At 57.3% G+C, this 14777-nt stretch overlaps 1 long non-coding RNA gene across 1 annotated transcript; it reads left to right on the forward strand.

Annotated features, from left to right (window-relative positions):
• The first annotated feature begins 5347 nt into the window (after positions 1-5347).
• On the forward strand, positions 5348-14677 carry LOC142829781 (uncharacterized). The gene is made up of 2 exons (XR_012904559.1): positions 5348-6550; positions 10317-14677. It is a non-coding gene; the product is annotated as an uncharacterized LOC142829781 (long non-coding RNA).
• The last annotated feature ends 100 nt before the right edge of the window (positions 14678-14777 follow it).

A 14777-nucleotide genomic window follows, 5' to 3' on the forward strand; every position in this document is an offset into this window, starting at 1 on the left:
CCTCTGATGCGGGAGCCCCGGGTGCCGGCCGCTCCTCTGGCTGATTGCGAGCCCCCTGCACCCTGGAGCCCTCTGGACTCTGCAAACCTGGGCTGAGCCTTCCCTGGCAGCTGCTGCTCAGCTGGATACAGGGTACGCCTGGCTGTGAGGAGAGCAGCTCTGGGGCGTGATACTGACCAGGCAGGGTGCTGCTTTATTGTAGAGAAGTGGAGAAAACCTGGCACTGAGCAAGTCCTGCAGGCCCCAGGCCCGTACGGGATTTAGCTTAGGGCCTCAGGCCTGAACCTGACTGACTAATAACCTGGTACCTGTAAAACCTCCCTCTCAGCACACAGCTGTGCTGCCTGCTGCATTTGGAAACAGGCTGCGCCACAGGCCGCTTGCAGCTGGCGGGGTATTTCTGGGGTTTTGCGGTCGCAGCGCCAGCGGCAGGCTAACCACCAGTCGCTACGTACATGCTAGTGAGCAGGAGGGGCTCACGGGTTAGCCTGTGGAAATGGGGCGTGGGGTGTGGATGTACAGATGCCAGAACACGCCTGACCCCCACGGGCACAAGCAGCGCTCACGCTAAGAGGCGGGGCTCTGGGAGGCTGCGGAGGCGCCGGGGTGACGAGGGGGACTGACGCGTGGGGTCGCTAACCCAGAATACGTGACTGGTGCCCGGGCCAGTCTGTGCCATCGCCCTAGCTGTGCATCTGCCCCCGGACGTTCCCGCGGGCTCCTGCGGCTCTCGCTCCGGCATTACTGGTGCCAAGCCATCGCTGCGGCTCAGGAGACCCTCCCAGTCGCTCCATGGGGTGAGGAACCAATCACCCAGCCATACGGGCAGTCCCAGGCCGGGCCCCCAGACAGCCCCGTGCTGTGGGGCACGGCCCAGAGGGGGACCACTGACGCACAGTCACCCACGTGCATAGTGCAAAGCCCCGAGAAATTCACCCTCCCTCCTGCCGAGCCACGCGGAGCAGCTCAGGGCTCGGGGCTGATGCCGCTGGTGGCAGCGCAGATAGCTGGAGCTGGCCCCCGGGCGGCAGGCCTGGGCTGGGTTTGCTCGGCAGGGCGTATGCGGAGAACACCTCTGACTGCCAGAGCCAAGGGTGTCATGGCACGCGCGGGGCTCTGCGCGGCAGGGCCGTGCCAAAGGGGGCGGGGCGGATGCCGGGCTGGAACAAAAGCATCCCTGGATTCTCGGCTTCTCGGGGGGCGAGGGGGGGTACACACACCGCAGGCAGGGGGGCGGAGAAGCCCACTAAGGACAACGCGCCTGGGGCGGCTGGAGGGTTCCTCTGTGGCAAGGCGGGAAGCCCCGTCCTGTGAGCTCTGGGGCTGCTGTCCCTCGCAGGCAGCCCTATTGTTCTGGGGAGCAGCTGAGGGGAGGGGAGTGCCTGGGGGACAGCCCCACTCTGCATTCAAGCCACGGTCGGGCTGTCTCAGCACCAGCCGGCTGAAGGGAAAATTGGCCTCTGCTCTCAGTGACAGGCAGGCCCATTCTCTCTGCACACGTGCCCGCCCAGCCAGGCCCCCTCCGCCTCCTCCTCCCGGGCTTGGCCTTTGCCCTGTGCCCCACGGCGTAATGGGGGGGGCTCAGGAGATGCCGTGCGGCCGCTCAGACGCAGCCCAAGCCTGAGCGGAGCCGTGGCCCCCTCGGGACCAGGCGAGGGTACCCGGGAGAGAAGGGGAGTCAGTCAGTGCAAATTCCCGCCGGGCCTGGCTGCCCCCTGCCGAAAGGGGCCTCTGGCTGAGGGATCAAGGGACACCCGGTTTCTGAAGCGCGGGTGAATTGCTCCCTTCCCCGTTTGGACCTGGCAGCCGCAGGCCTACGGCCTAACAGGGCTCGCTGCGCAGGGGCTGGGTCGCTCCGCACTGTGCCGGCCAAGCGCCCAGCACGGAGAAGAAGCCGACAAGCAGAGAGCAGGGCGGGGGACAGCCACGGGGACCAACACGCTGGCAGCACGGCGGCGGGGGCTCCTGAAAGCGTCGCAGTGCCGGGGCAGCAGACAGCTTGCCGCGGAGTCCAGGGAGGCCCGGGGGCGGGCGACCGCGCAGGAGCCCAGCAAACAGGCAGCCAGAGATGGAAACGTTTGAGGAACGTGCGTGGCGGGGGGACCTTTCGGGGATGTTTATCGCCAGTTTTCTCTCCACTCGCTTTCTTTTTCACTCCATCCACCATTATGCAAAATTGCTGGGCTGCCCCAGGACACGCATCGCTCCAGCGGGGCGCTCAAGGCCCTGCAGTCGCTGGGTTCGGAAAGGCCCTGCCCGCCACAAAGCCTTGGGAATGGATTTGAAGAGGTGCGCTCACGTGCATTATGGAGCTGCTGTAATATAATAGAGCCTCGCTTCTGATCAATAATTTATCTCCGGCTTCCTGCTGTTCTTTTCTCTGATCATTATGCTTTTCTGCAAAAGGTGCTGGCCTCGCAAATGTTTGGAGAGAATCAATTGCAATCTAATTCTGCGTACAATATCCCTGTGAACCCCTGGCGTTTACCATGCAGAGGTGAGCCGATTCGCTCGGCTAGATGCAGATTGAAAAGCACTCTGGAGCCTGCCTTCTCTTCCTTCTGAGCTTTCCAAACGGAACAGCATCTGCTTACGTGTGAACCCTCTCTTCAACCCGCACGTCGTTCCCAATGGCTCTGTGCAGCTGGACTTCGGCGCCCTGGAGACGAGAGGTGCGATCTCACCTGCTGCCGACGCCGGCAGGTTTCTGTGGTCCGGGGGCAGTGTGGAGCAGAGCTGTGCAGCACTTAGTACATGAGATGACCCACGCCCAGCCCTCGGGTGCGGGTTGCTGCCGTGTGCTTTGGAGACTCGCCCTCGCAGGCCAGCTCAGAGCAGGGCCCAGGGAGCAGGGCTGCCCTGTAGCCCAGGGCTCACGCCTCCCCGCCAACTGAGACGTTGCCGACCACTTCTCTGAGCCCCCGGCGAGTTAGCGCTCACAGGAGAGCCCAGCTAACGTCTATTAGCCACAGCCTGGACCGCCCAGGCACCAGCAGGGCGAGCGTCCCCTGCACTCGCCTTCCCAGCACCAAGCCCGGCGGGCGCTTCCCTGTCCGCCCTAACCCCACCGGGGGGGCAGCTGTTTCATTCCCAGAGAGACGGGTGCAGGTGAACACCCGGGGCCACGGCTCTCTCCAGGTGGCTGAGTTGCTTCCAACTACCTCCCCGTGCTCCTCTGCCACCGGTGTCCTGCCCAGAACTCTCCCTCCAGGACCACGGGAGCCCCCTGCCTCCGGCCCCACTCACCGGAGGCAGTAGGCTGGTCTCTGTGGAGCAGACTGCTTTTCCCTTGGACGCGAAGCAAGCCCGGGACCAAGCCGTCATCAGACAGGCCTGTTTCGCAGTCCCCTCCTGGCTGAGCTGGATGTGAACGGCTGGGACAGAGGTGAAAATGATACCTGGCGTTACCCTGATCCCCACCAACACAAGACACTGATTGGGTCCCGTGCAGGGAGACCCGGTATGGCCTAGGATCCATGGGGCGCTGGACTACGTGGTCTGATGGCACCTTCTGGCCACGAGCTCTGCCTTGATGGACTCTTAGGAGACAAGCAGCCGTCCAGCGAAGGGTCACTCTAGAGAGACACTCGGATGGCTTCCACCTATGCAGATCCAGGGTAACATCGAAATAAGCCAGCAGGGGTGACCCAAAGCGCTGAGACGCTGGGGTGACGTTCTTGCTTTCTGACCGTGATATGCCCCAGCAACATGGATAGTTTCTATAGGCGCCTCTCTTGCTTCTTCCCCATCGGCCAGCGTTCCCTCTGTGTATTTGTGGGACGTAGTGAGCTGTGCCGCCGCCACGCTGCTTACGTCCTGCCGTGGGCACTTGGAAGTGGGGGCTTTATTCCTGTCCAGAAAATGATTCTCAGGACAAAAAAGCAGCTTGGTGCAGTTCACCAGTCAAGGGGCCTGCGCGTGCTCCGATGCATTTCCCGCACGGATCAGTTGCCTTGGAACTGAGTGACTGGTGTTGGGGCGTATTGAAAGCAGACGCGTTCTGATCATAGAGAACCACACGCGCCGCATTGGGATTGTCCTCCCAACAGTGCCTGGCTCAGCCCGCCCAACTGTACGGACAGTCCGAAATCCCCCCGCCGGAGCGCCCCCGCCCTTCCCGGCTCCCCTGCGGCTCAGAACGCACGCTTCCTTTTTCTGCAGCCCGGGACTGCTCAGGAGGGCCCGGGCTTCGTGGGGCTCAGAGGACACGCGGTGGCCTTACGCTGCCTGCGGAGGTCTCTGTGCAAAACAAGTGCTGTGCTACCTGAGTCCTTGCCATGCACAACCCATCTCATCCCCGCTGCCGGCCAATGAATCCATGCCCACGGGGCCCCTTTCTGTGCCAGCAGCAGGCTCGCGGGGCACTAAGTCACATGGAGACGGGCTCCACGGAGCAGGGCCCATCGCTTACTTGCTGTGGCACCGATTTTCAATGTCCTGCACAATCGGTCTGTGGGATCTGCAGGCTTCTGCCGAGGGGACAGCAACCACAGATGGCAGCTTGGATTTTCTCTCTTTTCCAAGCTTTTTTGGGAAAAGAGCTTGGGGTGCCCTGGGGTTGGGTTCAAGTGTCCACCCCTGGTTGTGGGTTCCAAAGCACTTGATGGTGGCAGCGGATTCCCCCAAATCCAAGTATTAGGCTTTTGGGGGGAGTTTTTCTACCAAAGCCCGGAGAGATCATGTTTTGGGGTGCTTCTGCGGGCCCCCCACTTCTGCATTCACCATGCCAGAGTGAGGAACAGCGTTAACAGGCAGTCACTTGGTGGCACGGGTGTTTGGAAAGATGCGATTTCTCTCCATCCCCGCCCCCCGGCCCTTTCTGGCTTAGCACCCATTGCGCCTTGCCCCGGCGGCTCTGCACATTTCCGACGGGCCCATGCAAAGCCTGAGCTTTACTCCCCCGTCCAGAGACTCAGCTGCTGCCGCCCCCGGGACGAAGGTTGGGGTGGGCCGAGTCCCTGCTCCCGCCTGTCTCTGGCGAGATCATTTCCCGGCTGTCCTAGAGAAACGGATTCACCTTCCCTGTCGCTCCGCAGCACCAAGTCGGCTGACGGCTAGAACCCACAGAGCAAACCCGAGTGCTGAGCGAATCCCAACCCTCTGATCTGACAGCCGCCAAGTGGGAACCTCAGGAGATGTGGCTAATTCAGCGCGAGGGCACTGTGCGATTGACAACAGCTGAAAGCACAAGCCCTTTACTTCGACTGTGTGTGTTACACACACACACACACACACACACACACACACACACACACACACACCTGCAAGGTTTTGCTTCAGTTTCTGTGGAGAGAGGAGGCTGAGTAGCCATTTGGGCAACAAACATGAAGCAGTGCCGGGGTTTGGCTCCCTGGATCACTGCCCGAGGGGTGTGCTCTTGCACTCTGCCCGTCACGCCCAGTGGAACTGTGGTTTTCCTTTGCTTGTCCGCACAGATGAGTATTCCTGAGCAGGGTGGATGCGTAAAGCCACCCCAGACAGCTTTACCAGGGGAACTTAAATCAGCCGGTGCACCAGGTGCCTGGCGGACGGCGAATCTGATCCCAGCGTTTGAAAAAGGCTCCAGAGGGGATCGTGGCCGTGCCAGGCCGGCAGCTGAACTTGCGACCCAGGCCCACTCGCTGAAAGTAGCACAAAGACCGGAACCGCTGGCGCGGCAGATGAACGCGATTGGCCGCGGAGGAGTCAACCTGGCCTGTGGAAAGGGAACTCTTGCCTCCCCACCCTGCTGGCGTGGTGTGGGGTGGGAGGGTCCCGGGGACCCAGTGGATACAGTGCAGCGGGGCTGTCCGAAAGCCTCAGACACGGCCCTTCCCCACAGGCTGCGGAGCAAAGCGAGCTGCGGTGGGAGGAGAGGTACCACAGCTCAGGACAGGACACAAGGTAGGAAGGAATGGCCCCTGTTCTGAGTGCAGCGAGTGAACAGCGGCGTTCCCAGGGACCTGCACCGCGCTGTTCCACGCGTAGCAATATGATGAAACAGGAAAATTACCCGGAAAAAGGGGTAAACAGTGAGGTGGCAAAATTTGCAGATGATGCAAAATGACCTGAGACAAAGCTACCCGATCTAAAAGTACCGGCGCTCAAAGCTCACTGCGAAGCGCTCCCACGGGATCTCGGAAAACTGGGTGACTGGGCCACAAAATAGCCAGGAAATTCAATAGTGAGACATTCAGAGTAATGCCCATTGGAAACCATAATCCCCACGCTCCAGACAAATCAATGGGTCTCATTTAGTGCTACCACTCAGGGCAGGGACATCGGAGTCACTGGGGACGGCTCTCTGGAAACACGCACGCCGGGAGCAGCGGCAGGCGGAAAAGCAAGCCGAGTGCTCGGAGCCATTAGGAGAGGGCTAGATAATAGGCCACAGTGCCGCTCTACAAATCCGTGGCACGCCCACCCCTGGAATCCTGCAGGCAGTGCTTGTCTCCTCCCTCAGACAGGGTACATCCGCATTGGGAAAAGTACAGAGGGCAACAGAACCGAGCCGGGGCCTGGAGCGGCTGCCACGTGGGATTAAAAAGACAGGGACTCGTCTTGGGAACGGGTGAGTACCGGGGGCTGTGACCAAGGCCATAAAGCCATGCCCGGCGTGGAGGAAGCGTTATTTACTCCCTCGCGCCACACGAGAACCAGGGTCACCCCATGGAATTCAGGGGCCGCAGGTTTAAAGCGCCCAACAGGCAGGATTCCTGCACACAGCGCACAGCCAGCCTGTGCAGGGGGTGCTGGGAAGGCCAAACATACAGGAGAAGTTTTAGAAAATAGGCACATTTGTGGCGGACAGGTCCACCAATGGCTATTGGCCTGGATGGGCACAGCCGGACCCCTAGGTCCTGCCTGTCCCTGGGCTCTGAGGCCAGCAGCGGGGAGTGGGCAGCAGGGCGGGGTCACTTCATGATCGCCTGCCCTGTTCATTCCTGGGGGCACCTGCCGCTGGCGCCAATCCGGGTCCGAGCCAGGCCCAGGGCACCATGGTACTGCACTAGATCCCGCGTGGCTCCGTTGCACGGGGACCTCACCTGGCCAGACTGCTCCATGGGGCAGGGTCCAGGCCCCCTTCTCAGGGCCAGCACCCCTTGACTGTTGTTCTCTGCCCCCAGCCGTTGGCAGCGGCCCCCCGCCATGGAGGCGCTCAGAGCCTGCGGACGGCGAAAGCCTGGGCCTCTGCCGGGCAGGTGGCAGCCTGACGCAGACAGACAGACGGACAGCGTTCCGCAGAATCCACAGGCTGCACAGGCATATTGCCAGTTCGCCTCGTGCCTCCGAGAGGGCTGCCCCATGCCGGGAAAGGGAGGTGCAGCCAGAGCCGTGCTAACCCGAGCATCCGGCCCGGGTGGTCCGGCAGGTGGGCGGCCCTCGGCCTCTAGCCCGACAGCAGAGCACTCCGCTGTCCCGGGAGCACAGCCCAGGGGCAGCTCAGGCAAGCGGCCGGCTGGGAATTGTGTGCTGGGCTGAAGTAACGGGCATAAGGCAGTGACATTTAAATGCTAGCTCCTGACACCAGGCTGCTGGAGTCAATGGAAATCGGCGCGTGGCTGCTTTGCCTTCGCCCAGGGATGCCGTCCGTCGGCAGCCCATGCTCCCTCTAATCTCGGGCTGGTCGGGTTTCAAATTCCACCTAATGTCGAGTTAATGAAATGGTTTGAAAACACCGATCAATGACCACCCCCTACAGGACGGCGGGCCAGCCGCTGAGCGCCCCAAGCCGCACTCGAGACGTTTAGTATTCCTGTTGTGACCCTTCAGACCTGTCCGAGTGCATCTCAGTCAGCGGGCGCGTTTGTGTGAACTTGAAAGGACGCGTCCCCTGAGACGGCTGCTCTTCCTTTGTGCTCTGCTGCGACGCTTTAACCTCTGTGTCCCTCGGGACAGGCAGTCGTTTCCATTGGAAACTGGCCTCGGCGCTGCGCCAGAGGGCAAACCAAAGGTCCGTTCGGCAGAGTTACCGCAAGAGCCTGGAGTTTTCAGCGAGGCTTAGCGAGGGTGGGCCCTGCGGGTCTGCCTGCCCCACTGCCGTGGTACTGGGCGTACGTGTCCTGGGGGTTTCAGGAAAAGTTTGTTAAAGCTCCAGACCCCTGGATTGTCCCACGCCAATACCTGCCCCTTCTCTTGTTAGGAGACACAGCCCTTTAAAAACACGTTTGTGTCTCTGGGAACCAGTCCCCATTTGCTCCGTCTCTAGCGTATCCCTGGAATCCCCTCTCGGGCCAAATCTAAGCCAACCCCAAAACCCCCTCTGTGTTACAGGGAGAAATTGCGCGTCCGACAAAGCTGTGCTTAGGCGGGCCCGACGCATTGGCTTTGACCTTAACGTGCTCATTGTGAACGCTCCCCAGACCAGGGTGGATTCAAAAGCAACAGAACAGAAAATCTGCTGTGTAAGAAACGTTCATTCCCTTTGTGCGCTGGATCAGTGCTGCCCTCAAACAACACGGCTAGGCTGCATTTGGAACACGTGTTGCTCATGCAGAAAGACGGGTACTTCATACGTGTACGCTGCAGCAGAAGGCCAGAAATCACAGCCATCCGGAAGAGCGCTCTTTCAAACTTTCACTTCAGTCCTATTCATTGATAGACAGCAGATGAGGAGCATTTTCCTTTAGGCCACACAGATCTAAAATCTGGAGCAGCTGCAAAGGAGGGGCACAGCAGTGGGGGTGCATTAGGAGGAGCATTGCCAGCAGATCCAGAGAAGTGATTATTCCCCTTATTCTGCACTGGTGAGGCCACGTCTGGAGTATTGTGTCCAGTTCTAGATCCCCCACTGCAGAAAGGATGTGGACGCATTGGAGAGGGTCCAGCGGAGGGCGACCAAAATGATGAGGGGGCTGGAGCACATGACCTATGAGGAGAGGCTGAGGGAGTTGGGTCTGTTTAGTCTGCAGAAGAGAAGAGTGAGAGGGGATTTGAGAGCAGCCTTCAACTTCCTGAAGGGAGGTTCCAAAGAGGATGGAGAGAGGCTGTTCTCAGTGGTGACGGATGGCAGAACAAGGAGCAATGGGCTCAAGTTGCAGTGGGAGAGGTCCAGGTTGGATATTAGGAAAAACTATTTCACTAGGCGGGTGGGAAGCGCTGGGCTGGGTTCCCGAGGGAGGGGTGGACTCTCCATCCCTAGAGGTGTTTAAGTCCCGGCTGGACACAGCCCTGGCTGGGCTGGTTGAGTTGGGCTGGTCCTGCTTTGGGCAGGGGCTGGACTCGGTGCCTCCTGGGGTCTCCCCAGCCCTAACCTGTGACTGTGATCTCCCAACAAACATCTAAAGTGCATGGTCGTGGATAACAAGGACACTCCACCCCCCACCACAGACTGACCCCAGGCCTTGGCGACTAGCCTGGTTAGCGTGTTGGTTTGCTGCACCCAGTACTACGCGGGGTGTCGATAGGCAGACCTGGGCCAAAGCCAGACTGCCAGGCGCTTTGAATGGACACTGACATGTTTGTGCTCACTTTTACTATCATCGGAGGCCCGTCAGGGATTAGTGGGGCCCTGAGCCAGAGCAGTTGGGGTCCCCATCTCTCCACAGGTGGCCCTGCTGGGGAAATGGGGTTGGGGCCTTGCCCTGTGGGACTCCCCCTTCCCAGGGCTCCTACCAGAGAGCGGAGGCAGTGGGCTGCCATTTTTTCAGGGCTCCCCCAGTTGGCCGGGGCTCCTGGGCAGGCCCAGTTGTGCCAGTGGTTCACGTGGCACTGACTATCACTACTGTTGCTGTCAGTATTGTTTGCTCTGGAGTCTGGACCTTGCAATGCAATCGATTGCCTTGGCGTACCGGCCCGACCTCCCGCGTGCGCTGGGATCCGTCCCCGGGTACACGCGCTGTGTGTGCTTCATTTCAAACCCGCACAAAGACTTTGCCCCGTTTGCAGAAAGGTTTGTTGCAGTTGAGTAAGTTGGTGCCAGAAGCTCGGTGGCGCAAGGAGCCACACAGAGCGAGATGCTGTTCAGCATTAGGCGGAGAGCGTCACGCCATTCTCCTGCAAGCTGCTAAGCATGAAAGCCCCTTGCAAAGGACCCTGACTGAAGCAGTGGGGAGCTGTGAAGGAGAGACGCATGAATACAATGACGGGGATCGCTTATTCACAGCTTGGGGGCGTTGACACGCAGACAGGGTGTTTTCATTACCTGGGGAGGCACATTCATTTTACAAGTCAGACATCTGAAATGTGTTGGGGTTGCTTGGTTTCTAACCCATTTTCTGCAGCGATAGCACCTAAGGTCACTGTAACTGAAAGATGAAAGGGGAAAAAATGGGTTTCTAGGTTCCTTTGGGCACTTGAGAGCATTTTGTGTACAGTCAATTTCATTCCTCCCCTAGGATCGTCAGTTTTCATCATCTGGGCAGATCTGTCGCGCAGCAAGCAGGGCAGAGGAAGAAATTGCAAAGAACAAATCCCAGCGGATGTGGTTGCAGAGAGAGACTGGGACAGGTGTAGTATCAGAGGCTGCTTTCTAGTCACTTTATTTTCCCCACCAATTAGAATTCCAGCGGGCTGTGCCCCTCTAACCATTTTGATGAGAACACCCCCGAGTGCGGTGCCTGATCCCAGAGAAAGCCAGGGCCTGACCGCCAGCTGCAATGTGTGCCACAGAGAGGTGTATTGGGCAAGTTACACTTGGCTGTGTGCACGTTCTTCCCTAGAAACATTTGCATGATAAAAATCAGAGAGCGCCGGACGGCTAAACAATGCCAGAGAAAGGTTAAACTCCCACCAGCTGCATCTGTGATAACATGACTCTTTAAAGGCTCCTCCAGGGTCGTGTTTTCTCCTTTTCCTCAGCTAGCGCGAGTCTGAGGTGCGTGCGAGACGGCTGCAGTGGCAAGGCGGATCCAATTGAGTGGCCAGTAAGAAGTGATCAGAATTTTCAGGCGTCATTTCTCGTTGCCTGTTTGGAAACATCTTGCACTCTGCTCCAAGGATACTTGCTTTGTGCAAATGCACACAGGATGTTGCCAGCATTTAACAGTTACAAAGATTTAACTTTCTGAATCTCTGCATCTTGCCATGACAGTTCTCTGACCAGCATAGTTTTCCACAACTGATTGACACTGATAAAAACCAAAAAATGCTTACAAGCAAAACCCTGAGCTCTCTCCAAACGAAAAATAGGATTCTGCCCACCATGCATGGCCGGCCAATGGCTGGGTGTATACACTGCTCAAGACCACACTGCCCTCTCCTGGCCATTATGGAAAACTCACTGGATCCCCGCTAAATTAAAAGAGACTATGAATATTGTGCACAGATGTGCTCTCCTCATCTCAAAAAAGATATACTGGCATTAGAAAAGGTTCAGAGAAGGGCAACTAAAACGATTAGGGGTTTGGAACAGGTCCCATATGAGGAGAGGTTAAAGAGACGGGGACTTTTCAGCTAGAGGAGACTAAGGGGGGATATGATAGAGGTCTATAAAATCATGAGTGGTGCGGAGAAAGTGAATAAGGAAACGTTATTTACTTGTTCCCATAATATAAGAACGAGGGACCACCAAATGAAACTAATGGGCAGCAGGTTTAAAACAAATAAAAGGAAGTTCTTCTTCACACAGCGCACAGTCAACCTGTGGAACTCCTTGCCTGAGGAGGCTGTGAAGGCCAGGACTATCACAGGGTTTTAAAAGAGAACTAGATAAATTCATGGCAGTTAAGTCCATAAATGGCCATTAGCCAGTATGGGTCAGGAATGGTGTCCCCAGCCTCTGTTTGTCAGAGGGTGGAGATGGATGGCAGGAGAAAGATCACTGGATCCTTACCTGTTTGGTTCACTCCCTCTGGGACACCTGGCATTGGCCACTGTCAGCAGCCAGGGTACTGGGCTGGATGGACCTTTGGTCTGACCCCGTACGGCCGTTCTTATGTTCTTATGTTCTAACAAACAAGATCACTTTTGAAAGCATTTCCTTGCTCTTGCTGTAACCCAGAGGCGCTGAGACCCGGGCGCCCATATCTTCCTGGTGTTGTCTGTTTATTTCGCATGCGTGGCTGCACTCTGTGTGCCGTTTTCAGAGGGGACTTGGGTATAATGCTTTCGAGAGCACCCAGAAGGGTAATTCCCACAGAGTTCAGCATCTAGAGCAGTGTTTCCTAAACTGTTCCGTGGCACACCGGCGTACCGCGAGGCAGTCAGAGGTGTGCCGCAGAGAACAACAGAGTTAAAAATGGCCTCCCTTAAAGGGGCAGGCAATCTTTTTTCTTTTTTTGCTCAATAATTTTTCCCTGCTTCCTCCCCACCCCCTTCATGGTGTTCCTCATAAAAACAAATTATTGTCTAGTGTTCTTTGGTCTTAAAAAGTTGAAGACACACTGATCTAGACACCTCAGAAGCTCTCTGGACTTTGGGTCACACTCCAGCTGCTCGGTGCCTGAGTCACTTGCGAAGATGAGACATGGGAGCCTGAGTCAGGTGGTTTCTTTTGAGAATTGGATCCTAACTCCCGTCGGGAAATCCTGGGTTTGCCAGTGCACGTTATCGGGGCCTTGCGCCGCTGATGACTATCCCACGGCTGCCACTGACTTCCATGCCTGCAGAGCAGGGCGGTGCAGTATCTTCTGCCATGCGGCACTAGTCACACCCCAGGCAGAGGGCGCTATTGGGAGAGCCCCTCGACGCCCAGTCCCCAGGGAGCCAGGGCAGCCCCGAGCCCCCAGGGTTTTACATTAGAGGGGAGGCGGCGTGTTATTAGACCCACTTCTGCTGGCCGGAGAGACGAGCTTCCATGCTGCCCAGCGCCACATCAGCATGTAAGGCCACGTCCTGCACAGAGCTCGTGCCCCTCCAGGGCTTGGCAGCAACAGGCCCTTCCGAACGGACTGCCCTCCCATACCCCAAACACTCGCAGAGCCCGCAGCTCCCAGCAGGGGGTCCAGAGCGAGGCTGTTCTCAGGGGGGCAGAACGAGGAGCAATGGGCTCCAGTTGCAGAGGGGAGTCTAGGTTGGAGATTAGGAGAAACTCTTTCCCCAGGCGGGTGGGAAGCGCTGGGCCGGGTTCCCGAGGGAGGGGGGGAGTCTCCATCCTAGAGGTGTGTAAGGCAGGCTCCGGGAGGGTGTTTGGGGTAGGGACAGGGGTTAATCCTGAAGGCAGCCAGCACACCCCTCAGGCAGCGCCTCCCAGTGGAGGGATCAGAGGGGCGCCAGGTGTCGCTGCCCACAGGCACCAGCCCGGCATCGCTTTCCAGTGAACCCCATTTTTTGGCAGAAAAAACCTGACTTCAGATGAATAATGGCAGCCAGCTGGGCTGCCCGCCCTGCGTCTAGCCACAGGCCCCTGCCCCTCGCCCGCCTGGCGCAAGGAGCTGCCCCAGTGCCCCACGGGCAGCGGGACCACAGATGCTGGGGCTACTAGGCATTCGGGGCTGAGCGCAGGGTTACAAATCTGGGGCATGAGCACCATCTAGTGCAATTGCTCTTTAAATCCCACCTCGCCTGCACTCGCACCCAGCAGGGGATGACAACCGCGTCTATTTCTAGGCCTGCAGGTGCCCCCCCGACCTTTTCGACCCTCTTGCTGGGCCGTCCCGCATCCCCGCTGCTAGAAACTCCCCTGAACTAGATCCGGGATCTGCCCCGCAGGCAGGACTCGGACTGGAATCTGCAATCTCGAGCCGTGCTGGAGCAGCCACCTTCGGCCTGGAAAGCAGTGCGTGGGGGAGAGGCCAACGGTACACGGGCCCAGGCCAGGGGACCTAGTCCTGGCTGGGCTCCGAGCACTCCTGGAGCAGTAACCACAATAAAACTGGGAACTCTTGGTTCGTTTTCCCATCGATCCCTGTGAGTGTCCATTTAATAGCAACGGGTGAAACACACCAGGCTGCCAGCTCCTGCGCCCGTCACTCTCTGTTACTCTGTTCTTTCCAAGGGTAAGGATTTCGGTACGGTTCCTCCCGTTTGGACTGGGCTGTGTGTTTCCAGACTGTATTTCTCTCTTAGGCTGAACGTTCATTCTTTCAGCAGTGAGCTCTAAAATGCCAAGCCCGTCCTGGCTGGAGTCATTATCATTATTGCTTTTATTTCCATAGTGTGGCATTGTGCATTATTTAAAGTGGTACATTCAAATATTATCCTTCTAGAATGTAAACTTAGCTTGTATTCACCTCAGCAGTGCCAGTTTCAAGGGGGAAAGCCATCTCTTTAGCTAACAGCTGCAGCTTGTAATAAAACTGCCTTTAGCTACTTGTTGCTTACACATGTAACCTTAGGCATTGGGCAGACAAAAGTCGTCTAGTTCCAAATGATATATTCCGTTATATCTGTAAAGTAACTTACACTTTCTATGAAAATACACGCAAAGGCCCAAGTCTGAGACTAATAGCAATGATGGAGTCAGAGAGTCCTACACATGATTGCGGTGGGGAAACATAAATGCCAAAATCATTTAAAAAGTAAATTCCCGCTTTTAAGAGACAGAACCTTAACTGCATATGTCAAAGCCAAAGGAATTCATTTCTAGTGGCATGAAAACACAGTTGACTAGAACAGCGTGGGGACTGGCAGAGTCTGTTAGAGAAAGTAAGCCGATTTTATTTCTCCCTACTAAAGACAAGCGTACAAAGCATCCAACTTGTGCTTCTGAGATCTGTGTTAAGGCTCCCACGGTGACACCTCCAGCTTTGGGATTAGGAATAGTTTGCTGTATCATCTCCTGATTGTCCTACATTTACAGATTAAAACTTAAAATGTGGCTTGCGTTGGTGTTTGTATATTGTTTTTCATTTGCATTTAGGGATTGGATACAGTGCTCCTGACCAGTTATCATCTGGAAAAAACCTACAATTTCCAGG

This window comes from Pelodiscus sinensis, chromosome 6 (genome assembly GCF_049634645.1).
Source record: "Pelodiscus sinensis isolate JC-2024 chromosome 6, ASM4963464v1, whole genome shotgun sequence".
NCBI lineage: Eukaryota > Metazoa > Chordata > Testudines > Trionychidae > Pelodiscus > Pelodiscus sinensis.